The sequence below is a fragment of the Rutidosis leptorrhynchoides genome, chromosome 6 (assembly GCF_046630445.1).
Source record: "Rutidosis leptorrhynchoides isolate AG116_Rl617_1_P2 chromosome 6, CSIRO_AGI_Rlap_v1, whole genome shotgun sequence".
Classification (NCBI taxonomy): Eukaryota; Viridiplantae; Streptophyta; class Magnoliopsida; order Asterales; family Asteraceae; genus Rutidosis; species Rutidosis leptorrhynchoides.
In genome coordinates this window covers 195,339,063-195,353,272 of record NC_092338.1, presented here as the reverse complement: position 1 = coordinate 195,353,272, position 14,210 = coordinate 195,339,063, and positions in this window count along the sequence as shown.

The window sequence follows — 14,210 nt, the reverse complement described above, 5'->3', positions numbered from 1 at the left end:
AGACTTATGAGTCATAATTGGTTAGTTAATTACTAGCATACCTAGTTATTAAGAAAATAGGTGTTAATTGGGTTAGTGGATGACCCGAAATGGATGTGTGACTTTAAAATAGTCAAATGGGTAACAATTGACCTAGTTGGGAAAGATGGGTATGAAAAGCCCTAATGGTGTATTAGTTAATGTTGTTGGACCTTAGTCACTAGCTTTTAGTGTTATGTGATGGTCTTGACTTTAAATGGACGGTTTTGGTGAAAATGGGGCATTTAAGTCATTAAATGCACATGAGAGAATTGTTGGTGATAAGTCCAACTAGTTTGTGTGTTGATTGAGTACTTATTGTATTAAGTACTTTGCCTTGAAGCTTGTGGAAGTATAAAACATTCACCGAAGGCGATAAGGTGAGTGGAATAATTATGCATGTATGTATATAGTGTATTTATTTGTGTGCTATGGTATGAATCACGGAGCCGGTAGTACCATAGTATGTGTGAGTGTATTATGATGTGAACCACAGAGCCGGTAACATCATGGTACGTGTGTCGTAGTGTAAACCACGGAGTCGGTAGCACTATAGCACGAGTCGTTAAAGTGTGAACCACGGAGCCGGTAGCACTATAAAATGAGATGTGAACCACAGAGCCGGTAGCATAAAAGTGTGAACCACGGAGCCGGTAGTACTATAAAATGAAGTGTGAACCACGGAGCCGGTAGCACTATAAAAGAGTATGACTCAAATGCGTAGTGACGTGAACCACGGAGCCGGTAGCGTCATAGCATTGCGTATGGTGTGAACCACGGAGCCGATAGCACCATGACGCGAGTATGGTTAACCATATAGTTTGTGTATGTGTTATTGTGTAGCATAATATATTATTTATGTGAATATGCTATTGATTATGCTAGTTGCGGTATTTGGAGGTTATTAGCTTATACTCGGAGTTTGTATGCTAATTGTTATATACTAGCGATATTACGGTGTGTGTAAGTGTATGCATGTAGGTATATTATATATGTATGTGTATAATTATTGCATTCACTAAGCTTTAGCTTACCCTCTAGTTGTTTACCTTTTTAGGCTCCGGCGTGGACAAGGGCAAAGGTATTCGTTTGGAATAGTAGTGGCTCTCAGGGGTTTTAGCTTTTGGAAGTTCGGCCAAGATTTGGATAGTTTAACCCCAAACACCATGCTCTAGTGTCGTTTGGAAATTAAACTAGAATGGTCGAAACTTGTATTTTTATACGAAACGCGTAATTCGGGCTGATGTGGGCCCAGCGATGTAAACCTTGATTTGATGATGGAAATCTCTTAGTTTAACTTATGTTAACATGTTGTGAAAAGGGTTTCGTTTAAAAGTGTCGGGAAGCGGGTTTTCCGCTCGAGTAAGTTGGACATCCAGATCAGAACCTGGCAGTTCATTTGGATGCCGTCCAGATCTTCTGGGCGCCGTCCAAGCCTTCTTTGCTGGACGTCGTCCAGATAACTGGACGCCGTCCAGATGTGTTGATTTAGAATTTTTTTTTTTTTTAAGGCGTGTTTTTGGTATATCGAAGTCGGATGTTACAAGTGGTATCAGAGCATAGTCTAAGGGATTTAGGCGACTTGAGATAGGTGCCTAGACTTAGACTTGTATTATGTATGCGCTTTATGCGGGACTTGTAGGAGACGGGTCGGACCGGGAATTGGTTAGTGCCTGGGTTTAGGTGAACTAACTATGCGCAAATTGTTTTGTGTTGTGTTTTGCGATCATTAAGCGAGATAGACGTTGTATATAACGACCCTCACTTTTCCACTTCTATTCTAACTAAAACGCCCTTAGGGTTTTTGTGTGCTCGTAAACTTTACTTAACAAAATGTCGACCAAATAGTTAACTTTTAGTCGACACTCTCTGTTAATTAAGGCTTACGTTTTCTGTGATATTATTAGTACTAAACTACAATGTAATATTAAAATGTAACATTTATATATAAATGTAAAACAATTGGAAATAGATAAAAATAAGTAAAAGTTAAGGACTAAAATAAAAAGGCTAAATAATACTTTATATATATATATATATATATATATATATATATATATATATATATATATATATATATATATATATATATATATATATATATATATATATATATATATATATATATATATATATATATATATATATATATTAGTGCAAGCCAATGTTAAAAAAAAAATAAGTAAATAAATAATATTAATATAAATAAAAAAAACGGCAAGCATAAGTGAAAAAAAAAAGTTTAAAAGATAATTAACAAAAATAAATCCTAATCTAAATCAAATGAGAAGTCCTAATCTAATCATAATTATTGAGCTAATCTTAATCTCAAGACTTGAGCAATTGTGATTGGGATCAAATTCTAATACATGCACTATAAAAGGGACCTAGGCTTCACAAATAATTTCATTAAAAAAAAATAATAAACTCACAAATCCCTATCCTACTTCCTTCTTGGTTCGGCAGTTTACAACTCCCCAACATCACCACTTTTTTGGCCAACCAAACCACCACAAAAACAGCTTCCATCGTCACCCATCTTCTGCGTTTTCTGCAGCTCATCACTGCCTCCACCCTGATGTGTTCTACAGCCCCAAACCAGCACCCAAATAGCAGCTTTCTGCTACTACTTTTTGACCTAAACAGGCTGCCCAATTGCAGCTGTAAACCGCCACCAAACCCCCCCTGTTTCTGCTGATTTTCGTCATCCAAAACAGCCCAGGAGTCGACTATTTTGCTGCTATTTTCCTGCTGTTCCTGCGCCCACAAAACAGCCCAAAAACCCTTCCATAAAACCACCCTACTGCTGCATTTTTTAGAGGCTGCTATCTGCTACAAAACCACACCCAAACCGCCACTTTTTGTCGCATATATTCACTATTTTTGCTGCTTTTTCTCTGCTGATTCTGCTGAGATTCTGCGTGTCCAAACAGGCCCAAGACCCGCTCATTTTGGCCGCTGTTTACTGCTGCTGCTGTTCGGGTTTTTGTCACCATCAAAGACCACCTTTTTCTTGCTTCAAACCACTCTTGAGGTATCCCATAAACCTATAGTTTAATTATACCTTTCATGTATTTAAAATTCTTTAAGGTATATGCATATGATAATAATCATACAAGAATGAAGTTCATGAATGTTAATATAAGTTATACATGAATATAATTAACTTGAAGAAGATTAAAGAATATAATGGTGAATATAGGAGTATGATAATAAGAATGTGATCAATGAATTGGTTAAAAGTATGATTACTTGAATATGATTATGATCATGATTAATACTAATAAGTTATGAATATAGTTATAATAAAATTGTGGATGTTAATAGATAATGGTTATGAATGCGTAAAAAAAATATAGATGTATTGCATGCATGCATGCAACTCGTGTGCATGTATGTGTATGTGTATATGAATTTAAAAAAAAATAGATAAAGAAGATTACACGTGGTTAGTTAAAGTAAATAAGAATTATAATTAATATGACTAAGAACTCTTGGTTGATCTAGTAGACAAGGTATGATGATAAAAGATTTTGGTAATGAAATTATAATATAATATAATAGGATAAATTAAAAAAAAAAGATAAAGCTTACCTAGATTATTATAATTATTAAGTATGGTTAAGAGGATAATGATAAGTTTGAAAATACATAGGTTACTAGTTAAGATAAGATAAACCATTAAGTATGATAAAAGTTGAAACATAACTAGTTACATAACACATGATAATATAAGATTATAAGGTTAAAAGGTTTAATTAAAGTGATAATATATAATACTATTATAACATATAAACCTATCTTATATTGTAACACATTAATGGAACTAAGTTATACTATCATACAAATAATAAACCATTAAGTATGATAATAATATATTAACTTATCGTATTTATATACCTATAACATGAAGGTTATAATTAAAGGATAACGTACAATATATACGAACTTCACCGCTACTTACGGTCGTAAGAGGATGATGTCTATGTTGCCATTTATGGGACAAACTTGTGGATCTCGAATGCCATGACTTAGATTCTGGTCAAGAGTCCTGGGCCCCCGGTTACATCTGGTCATTCCTGACTTACTTGATAGCAATGAAGTTCGGGCAAAGTTGTACAACGTCTTTGTGAAGGATTATAACCCGAACATACTAATATTAGGAACTTACTATAAGTGGAAGCTTTCCATAAATAGCAGGTTTCCAAAATTAGAAACTTTCGAGAAATAGGAACTTTTCTCGAGAACCGTCACTGTTAATATAGTTGCTATATTAATAAACAAACTTTATGTCTGTTAGACATTAACTAATTAAACGTAATATCTCTAGGTTGAGATCTCCGATTACATACTTCGTTCATACTTCTTGCGTAGAATATCTTACTTGCTACTAAGGTGAACTTCATAGCCCCAATTTTTAACTTTCTCTATTTACTTATTTTAAACTTTTGGGGTGAGACACATGCTTGCTTTTAAATGATTTACAATTTAGACACAAGTGCCTAAACTATTTGATATGCAATTTCGTGAGACTTTTATTAAACATGTATTTATTTTTACATGCAAATCTCCGCCATAATATCGTTAATTGCTGGAATTGGAATTTTGCAAACTTAATTATTGTGAGTAGGCCTATTGAGAGTGACGTCTCTACCCATTGGCATGATCGTCAAGGGGGTACATAATAATGATTGCTGACACCCGTACAGTGTCAGGATTTAATGTTTAGTTCGATATTATAACTCATGGCATATTGAATATTTTGATGTTTTATAACTAAATCGTATGGTCTAAAACTTATTATATTTGTTAAACCTATGATGTTCACTCAACCTTTGTGTTGACATTTCAAACATGTTTGTCTCAGGTAAAGATTAGCTTGTGTGCTGCCCTATGTGTAGTGGCCCGAACTTTTTCATGTTTATATATATTAATTGAGATTGATATTTACATGATTAAATGTTTCCAACATGTTAAGCAATCAAACTTGTTAAGACTTGATTAATTGAAATATGTTTCATATAGACAATTGACCACCCAAGTTGACCGGCGATTCACGAACGTTAAAACTTGTAAAAACGACATGACGATATATATATATGGATATACATATGGTTAACATGAGATTATGATAAGTAAGTATCTCCATAAGTATATTAACAATGAGTTATATACATATAAACAAGACTACTAACTTAAGGATTTCGAAACGAGACATATATGTAACGATTATCGTTGTAATGACATTTAAATGTATATATATCATATTAAGATATATTAATATATCATAATATCATGATAATATAATAATTTAACATCTCATTAGATATAATAAACAATGGGTTAACAACATTAATTGAGATAGTTAACTTAAAGGTTTCAAAACAACACTTACATGTAACGACTAACGATGACTTAACGACTCAGTTAAAATGTATATACATGTAGTGTATTTAGATGTATTAAAATACTTTTGGAAGACTTCAAGACATATATCAAGACACTCATACTTAACGAAAATGGTTACAGTTACTTTCCCATTCTTTTCTTTCATCAAGAATTCTAGTCGTATTCTTACCCGTATTATACACAGCTTCAAAACGTACTTACTATGGGTATATACCAATAGGAACTAGCATGGGATTCCACTCTTGATTATGTCATGTATGACTAATCAATTTTAACTTCTACCATGAGCTAGTCAACTAACTAGAACTCCTTTTAACCCCACTCACCACTCACCAATTACCACTCATCATTCACTCCATTTCACTTCCAATTCTCTTTCTAATTCTCTCTCAACACACACACACACACACACACACACACTATTATGAACGTATTTTTCCAGTAGTTAATCATCATCTTCATCAAAAATCACTTCAAGAATCAAGCTATAATCATCATAGGAAGAACACTTCAAGAACACTTCAAAAATCCCTTCAAGTTTACTAATTTACTTCCAAGCTTTCTAATCCATTCCAAGTAATCATCTAAGATAAAGAAACCTTTGTTATATACAGTAGGTTATCTTTCTTATTCAAGGTAATATTCATATTCAAACTTTGATTCAATTTCTATAACTATAAACTATCTTAATTCGAGTAAAAATCTTACTTGAACTTGTTTTTGTGTCATGATCCTACTTCAAGAACTTTCAAGCCATCCAAGATCCTTTGAAGCTAGATCATTTCTTGTCACTTCCAGTAGGTTTACCTACTAAACTTGAGGTAGTAATGATGTTCATAACATCATTCGATTCATATATATAAAACTATCTTATTCGAAGGTTTAAACTCGTAATCACTAGAACATAGTTTAGTTAATTCTAAACTTGTTCGCAAACAAAAGTTAATCCTTCTAACTTGACTTTTAAAATTAACTAAACACATGTTCTATATCTATATGATATGCTAACTTAATGATTTAAAATCTGGAAACACGAAAAACACCGTAAAACCGGATTTACGCCGTCGTAGTAACACCGCGGGCTGTTTTGGGTTAGTTAATTAAAAACTATGATAAACTTTAATTTAAAAGTTGTTATTCTGAGAAAATGATTTTTATTATGAACATGAAACTATATCCAAAAATTATGGTTAAACTCAAAGTGGAAGTATGTTTTCTAAAATGGTCATCTAGACGTCGTTCTTTCGACTGAAATGACTACCTTTAAAAAAACGACTTGTAACTTATTTTTCCGACTATAAAGCTATACTTTTCTGTTTATATTCATAAAATAGAGTTCAATATGAAACCATAGCAATTTGATTCACTCAAAACGGATTTAAAATGAAGAAGTTATGGGTAAAACAAGATTGGATAATTTTTCTCATTTTAGCTACGTGAAAATTGGTAACAAATCTATTCCAACCATAACTTAATTAACTTGTATTGTATATTATGTAATCTAGAGATACCATAGACACGTATACAATGTTTCGACCTATCATGTCGACACATCTATATATATTTCGGAACAACCATAGACACTCTATATGTGAATGTTGGAGTTAGTTATACAGGGTTGAGGTTGATTCCAAAATATATATAGTTTGAGTTGTGATGAATACTGAGATACGTATACACTGGGTCGTGAATTGATTCAAGATAATATTTATCGATTTATTTCTGTACATCTAACTGTGGACAACTAGTTGTAGGTTACTAACGAGGACAGCTGACTTAATAAACTTAAAACATCAAAATATATTAAAAGTGTTGTAAATATATTTTGAACATACTTTGATATATATGTATATATTGTTATAGGTTCGTGAATCAACCAGTGACCAAGTCTTACTTCCCGACGAAGTAAAAATATGTGAAAGTGAGTTATAGTCCCACTTTTAAAATCTAATATTTTTGGGATGAGAATTCATGCAGGTTTTATAAATGATTTACAAAATAGACACAAGTACGTGAAACTAAATTCTATGGTTGAATTATCAAAATCGAATATGCCCCTTTTTATTAAGTCTGGCAATCTAAGAATTAGGGAACAGACACCCTAATTGACGCGAATCCTAAAGATAGATCTATTGGGCCTAACAAACCCCATCCAAAGTACCGGATGCTTTAGTACTTCGAAATTTATATCATATCCGAAGGGTGTCCCGGACTGATGGGGATATTCTTATATATGCATCTTGTTAATGTCGGTTACCAGGTGTTCACCATATGAATGATTTTTATCTCTATGTATGGGATGTGTATTGAAATATGAAATCTTGTGGTCTATTGTTACGATTTGATATATATAGGTTAAACCTATAACTCACCAACATTTTTGTTGACGTTTAAAGCATGTTTATTCTCAGGTGAATATTAAGAGCTTCCGCTGTTGCATACTAAAATAAGGACAAGATTTGGAGTCTATGTTTGTATGATATTGTGTAAAAACTGCATTCAAGAAACTGATTTCGATGTAACATATTTGTATTGTAAACCATTATGTAATGGTCGTGTGTAAACAGGATATTTTAGATTATCATTATTTGATAATCTACATAAAGCTTTTTAAACCTTTATTTATGAAATAAAGGTTATGGTTTGTTTTAAAATGAATGCAGTCTTTGAAAAACGTCTCATATAGAGGTCAAAACCTCGCAACGAAATCAATTAATATGGAACGTTTTTAATCAATAAGAACGGGACATTTCAGTTGGTATCCGAGCGTTGGTCTTAGAGAACCAGAATTTTGCATTAGTGTGTCTTATCGAGTTTGTTAGGATGCATTAGTGAGTCTGGACTTCGACCGTGTTTACTTGAAAAATGATTGCTTAACAAATTTTGTTGGAAACTATATATTTTTAACATGTGAATATTATGTGATATATTAATCTCTTAACGCGTTTGATATTATGTGATAGATGTCTACCTCTAGAACAAGTCTCATTGACTCACCTAATAATAATGAAGAGTCAAATGTAAATTGGAATGATTCATGGACTGATTCACAAGTTCCCGAAGAGGAACCGGAAGAAGAGTTGGAACCGGAAGAAGAATCGGAACCGGATGAAGAAATAGAACCGGTGGGGGAAATAATAAAACGGTTAAGTAAAAGAAAATCCTCAACCAACCGACCAAGGTTAATTATGGTCAATGGTGTTTCTGCCAAGGAAGCAAAATATTGGGAGGATTACCAATTCTCCGATGAATCGGATTCCGACGAGAATTCCGATGATGTTATAGAAATTACCCCAAATGAATTTAAAAAGGCAAAAGAAAATAATAAGGGAAAGGGCATAAAAATAGAGAAATCTAATTCCAACCCCGATGAACTTTATATGTATCGTCAACCCCCGAAGTCCTTAAGTTGTAACAATGACCCGGGAACCTCTAAACCACCAGGTTTTTCTAAACCAATGTGGAAAACGACGGCTCGTATTAGGGGAACATCATATATCCCTAGAAACTTGGCAAAACGAACCAAAACCGAAGAAGAAGAAACAAGCGAGTCGGAATAAGATAGTTGTATTCGTGTGGTGTAATATATGTAATATAGTGTGCTTATGCTTTATGATATATGTAAAAATTGCTTGTATTAATAAGTATTTTTTTTTTATGAATCTAACTCTTGTCTATTTTACAGTATAAAAACACAAAATGGATAGACAACCTAATATTTTAAGAGACCTACCCGGAGACATGATTGATGAAATCTTGTCTAGAGTCGGTCAGAATTCTTCGGCACAACTATTTAAGGCGAGATCAGTTTGTAAGACATTCGAAGAACGTTCCAAGAATGCCTTGGTTTATAAAAGGCTTTTGTTCGAAAGATGGGGGATATCACATTGGGAAATCCATAAGTTACGATGTGTTTACTTTGACGCATATATTGCGGGGAACCCAAATGCTATTTTACGCAATGGGTTAAGAAATTATTTTGACTCAATATATCCGAATATTGGACTTCGTGATTTAGAAAAAGCGGCTAACATGCAACATAAAGAAGCATGTTATGCTTACGGATTAGTAATGTTCGCTTCTCACCAAAGTGAGAACAAGAACATCGGCCTACAACTATTAAACAAAACGTTCCCACAAGTGACGGAGCCGGTAATTGGGGTAAGAAATGAGGTTTTTAGATTGTTACGGGACTGTTGGACATTACGTAACCCTCGTCCCTTTGACGACGTTACAACACGCTATCTTATCAACGGCCATAACGGTTATGTTCCACAAGACCAAGGATGGGAAGTAGTCCTAGTAAAACCAGAATGCATGACTTGTTTCTGGACGTATGAATTACATGTCTTTATTGCCTTTGCTGAACGACTTGTGTACTACCTAGAATTATCTTCACAACTATCTTGTATCAAAGTTATTGTGTGCTATATTTCATGCTTTGTGTAAAATAAGCGGTATTGTAAGTTTGTAAAATATTGTATAAAAGTTTGAACGCGAAATATTATTATAATCAGTTTTTCATATAGAATTGTAGTAGTTGAATTGTATATTAGCTACTAAGTATGAACTTAACGGGTAGGAACTACCCGAATTTAAACTTATAAAACGCTAATATGAAGAAAAAGCTTTTATAAATGAGTTCATATTATGCTACGAAATACTATTAACTACTCTTAATATTCTGTATGATTAACTTGTTCCATTTGACTATTTTGAAGGAAATGGCACCGACTACTCGACACACCGTGAATATGAATGAAGAGGAATTCCGTACTTTTCTAGCTTCAAACATAGCCGCAGTACAGGCTGCGCTACATACCAACAATAACCTTGGATCTAGCAGTACAGGAAATCGTGTAGGATGCACCTACAAAGAATTCACTGCCTGCAAACCTTTGGAATTTGATGGAACCGAAGGACCGATCGGATTGAAACGGTGGACCGAGAAGGTCGAATCGGTGTTTGCCATAAGTAAGTGTACTGAAGAGGACAAAGTAAAGTACGCTACGCATACCTTCACAGGTTCTGCGTTAACATGGTGGAATACCTATCTAGAGCAAGTGGGACAAGACGATGCGTACGCACTACCGTGGTCAGCATTCAAGCACTTGATGAACGAGAAGTACCGTCCCAGAACCGAGGTCAATAAGCTCAAGACAGAACTTAGAGGGTTACGAACCCAAGGATTTGATATTACCACGTACGAAAGACGATTCACAGAATTGTGCCTATTGTGTCCGGGAGCATTCGAAGATGAGGAAGAGAAGATCGACGCGTTTGTGAAGGATTACCGGAAAGAATCCAAGAAGATATAAGTTCACACGAGCTGCCTCCATACAACAGGCATGTAGAATGGCTCACAAACTAGTGAACCAGATTGAAGAAAGAATTAAAGAACAGACTGCTGAAGAGGCCAATGTGAAGCAAGTCAAAAGAAAGTGGGAGGAAAACGGTGATAAGAATCACCAATACAACAACAACAGCAATTACAACAATAATCGCAACAATTATCCCAATAATCGCAACATCAATCGCAACTACAATAAACGGCCCAACAACAACAACAACAACAACAACAGAAACTACAACAATCATCCCAATAACAATAATAACCGCAACAACAGCAACAACAATCAGAAGCAGCTATGCCAAAGGTGTGAAAAGTATCACTCGGGGTTCTACACCAAATTTTGCAACAAGTGTAAAAGAAATGGTCATAGCGCGGTGAAGTGTGAGGTCTACGGACCAGGGGTTAATAGAACGAAAGGAACAAATGGTGTCGGGACGAGTAATGGTGGAGCAAGTAGTGTCGGAGCAAGTTATGCCAATGTAGTTTGTTATAAATGTGGAAAACCGGGCCACATTATTAGAAATTGCCCGAACCAGGAGAACACGAATGGACAAGGCCGCGGAAGAGTTTTCAATATTAATGCGGCAGAGGCACAGGAAGACCCGGAGCTTGTCACGGGTACGTTTCTTATTGACAATAAATCTGCTTACGTTTTATTTGATTCGGGTGCGGATAGAAGCTATATGAGTAGAGATTTTTGTGCTAAATTAAGTTGTCCATTGATGCCTTTGGATAGTAAATTTTTACTCGAATTAGCAAATGATAAATTAATTTCAGCAGATAATATATGTCGGAATCGAGAAATTAAACTGGTAGCGAAACATTTAAGATTGATTTGAAACCAGTAGAGTTAGGGAGTTTTGATGTGATAATCGGTATGGACTGGTTGAAAGAAGTGAAAGCAGAGATCGTTTGTTACAAAAATGCAATTCGCATTATACGAGAAAAAGGAAAACCCTTAATGGTGTACGGAGAAAAGGGCAACACGAAGCTACATCTTATTAGTAATTTGAAGGCACAAAAACTAATAAGAAAAGGTTGCTATGCTGTTCTAGCACACGTCGAGAAAGTACAAACTGAAGAAAAGAGCATCAATGATGTTCCCATTGCAAAAGAATTTCCCGATGTATTTCCGAAAGAATTACCGGGATTACCCCCACATCGATCCGTTGAATTTCAAATAGATCTTGTACCAGGAGCTGCACCAATAGCTCGTGCTCCTTACAGACTCGCACCCAGCGAGATGAAAGAACTGCAAAGCCAATTACAAGAACTTTTAGAGCGTGGTTTCATTCGACCAAGCACATCACCGTGGGGAGCTCCTGTTTTGTTTGTCAAGAAGAAAGATGGTACATTCAGGTTGTGTATCGACTACCGAGAGTTGAACAAACTTACCATCAAGAACCGCTACCCACTACCGAGAATCGGCGACTTATTTGATCAACTACAAGGCTCGTCTATTTATTCAAAGATTGACTTACGTTCCGGGTATCATCAAATGCGGGTGAAAGAAGATGATATTCCAAAGACTGCTTTCAGAACACGTTACGGTCATTACGAGTTTATGGTCATGCCATTTGGTTTAACTAATGCACCAGCAGTGTTCATGGACCTTATGAACCGAGTGTGTGGACCATACCTTGACAAGTTTGTCATTGTTTTCATTGATGACATACTTATTTACTCAAAGAATGACCAAGAACACGGTGAACATTTGAGAAAGGTGTTAGAAGTATTGAGGAAGGAAGAATTGTACGCTAAGTTTTCAAAGTGTGCATTTTGGTTAGAAGAAGTTCAATTCCTCGGTCACATAGTGAACAAAAAAGGTATTAAGGTGGATCCGGCAAAGATAGAAACTGTTGAAAAGTGGGAAACCCCGAAAACTCCGAAACACATACGCCAGTTTTTAGGACTAGCTGGTTACTACAGAAGGTTCATCCAAGACTTTTACAGAATAGCAAAACCCTTGACTGCATTAACGCATAAAGGGAAGAAATTTGAATGGAATGATGAACAAGAGAAAGCGTTTCAGTTATTGAAGAAAAAGCTAACTACGGCACCTATATTGTCATTGCCTGAAGGGAATGATGATTTTGTGATTTATTGTGACGCATCAAAGCAAGGTCTCGGTTGTGTATTAATGCAACGAACGAAGGTGATTGCTTATTCGTCTAGACAATTGAAGATTCACGAACAAAATTATACGACGCATGATTTGGAATTAGGCGCGGTTGTTTTTGCATTAAAGACTTGGAGGCACTACTTATATGGGGTCAAAAGTATTATATATACCGACCATAAAAGTCTTCAACACATATTTAATCAGAAACAACTGAATATGAGGCAGCGTAGGTGGATTGAATTGTTGAATGATTATGACTTTGAGATTCGTTACCACCCGGGGAAGGCAAATGTGGTAGCCGATGCCTTGAGCAGGAAGGACAGAGAACCCATTCGAGTAAAATCTATGAATATAATGATTCATAATAACCTTACTACTTAAATAAAGGAGGCGCAACAAGGAGTTTTAAAAGAAGGAAATTTAAAGGATGAAATACCCAAAGGATCGGAGCAGCATCTTAATATTCGGGAAGACGGAACCCGGTATAGGGCTGAAAGGATTTGGGTACCAAAATTTGGAGATATGAGAGAAATGGTACTTAGAGAAGCTAATAAAACCAGATACTCAATACATCCTGGAACGGGGAAGATGTACAAGGATCTCAAGAAACATTTTTGGTGGTTGGGTATGAAAGCCGATGTTGCTAAATATGTAGGAGAATGTTTGACGTGTTCTAAGGTCAAAGTTGAGCATCAGAAACCATCAGGTCTACTTCAATAACCCAAAATCCCAGAATGGAAATGGGAAAACATTACCATAGATTTCATCACTAAATTGCCAAGGACTGCAAGTGGTTTTGATACTATTTGGGTAATAGTTGATCGTCTCACCAAATCAGCACACTTTCTACCAATAAGAGAAGATGACAAGATGGAGAAGTTAGCACGACTGTATTTGAAGGAAGTCGTCTCCAGACATGGAATACCTATCTCTATTATCTCTGATAGGGATGGTAGATTTATTTCAAGATTCTGGCAGACATTACAGCAAGCATTAGGAACTCATCTAGACATGAGTACTGCATATCATCCACAAACTGATGGGCAGAGCGAAAGGACGATACAAACGCTTGAAGACATGCTACGAGCATGTGTTATTGATTTCGGAAACAGTTGGGATCGACATCTACCGTTAGCAGAATTTTCCTACAACAACAGCTACCATTCAAGCATTGAGATGGCGCCGTTTGAAGCACTTTATGGTAGAAAGTGCAGGTCTCCGATTTGTTGGAGTGAAGTGGGGGATAGACAGATTACGGGTCTGGAGATTATACAAGAAACTACCGAGAAGATCATCCAAATTCAACAA